The sequence below is a fragment of the Schistocerca americana genome, chromosome 2 (assembly GCF_021461395.2).
Source record: "Schistocerca americana isolate TAMUIC-IGC-003095 chromosome 2, iqSchAmer2.1, whole genome shotgun sequence".
NCBI classification, from domain to species: Eukaryota; Metazoa; Arthropoda; class Insecta; order Orthoptera; family Acrididae; genus Schistocerca; species Schistocerca americana.
Genome location: NC_060120.1, coordinates 362,622,566 through 362,623,582, shown reverse-complemented (window position 1 = coordinate 362,623,582; position 1,017 = coordinate 362,622,566). Strand labels below are relative to the sequence as shown.

The following is a 1,017-nucleotide window of genomic DNA, read 5'->3' as shown; positions in this document are numbered from 1 at the left end:
GGCCCGGATGGAGGATCACAGATGGCCTCGGAAGCTCCTGGATTTCACACCTACAGGAAAGAGACCGCCAGGGAGACCGAAGAAGCGTTGGAGAGATGGACTCCATGAAGATTTAAACCAAGTGTCAATAGATGTGAACGAATGGCGGATAGCAGCAATGGACGGAACACAGTGGAAGAGGAAACTTGTAGAAGCGTGTGGTCCACTGGGCCTAGTCACGTAGTAGTAGTAGTAGTTATCAATACCGGTTGTGGTATTACATGTCATGCGTATTACTCAGTCGATTTTCCCGCTTCGCCGATGCAAGGTCCAACCCTCTGCGGCTAGAGGCCTCCGAAACGTAGCATGTAACATGTCGGTGCATATTGTAAGTACTAAAAAAATACTCCGTCCCAACAGGCCATGAAGGCCCAACGGTACCGACAAGCTGCCGTGTCATCCTCAGCCCACAGGCGTCACTGGATGCGGATGTGGAGGGGCATGTGGTCTGCACACCGCTCTTCCGGCCGTAGGCAGTTTACGAGACCAGAGCCGCTACTTCTCACTCAAGTAGCTCCTCAGTTTGTCTCACAAGGACTACGTCCACCCGGCTTGCCAACAGCGCTCGGCAGACCGGACGGTCACCCATCAAAATGCTGGCCCAGACCAACAGCGCTGAACTTCGGTGATCTGATGGGAACCGGTGTTACCACTGCGGCAAGGCCGTTGGCTTGTATTGTAAGTACACTGACGGAAAAAGAAATCGCAACACAAAGAATGAGATGTGGAACTAAATGAAAGTTTGCAAGCATGTTTCTACACCTGAAAAACAATATCTATTCAAATTTCACGCCAGTCGCATGACAGTGTCGCTAGTAGGGCCATCATTAGGGTAGAAATCAGCTTTGCGTCAATTTAAATACGCGCTGTAACGGTCAGGAGGGTTAGTTACCTTTCAGACTGGACGTGTTGAGTTGATGTAAGTCAAGAGTGTCTTCGAGCTGATAAGGACATACCGTTTGAACGAGGTCGTGTAAC

The 1,017-nt window shown here is 50.2% G+C and overlaps 1 pseudogene; it reads right to left on the bottom strand.

Annotated features, from left to right (window-relative positions):
- Nucleotides 1–592: 592 nt before the first annotated feature.
- LOC124597654 lies at nt 593–710 on the bottom strand (annotated as a pseudogene).
- Between the last annotated feature and the right edge of the window lie 307 nt (nt 711–1,017).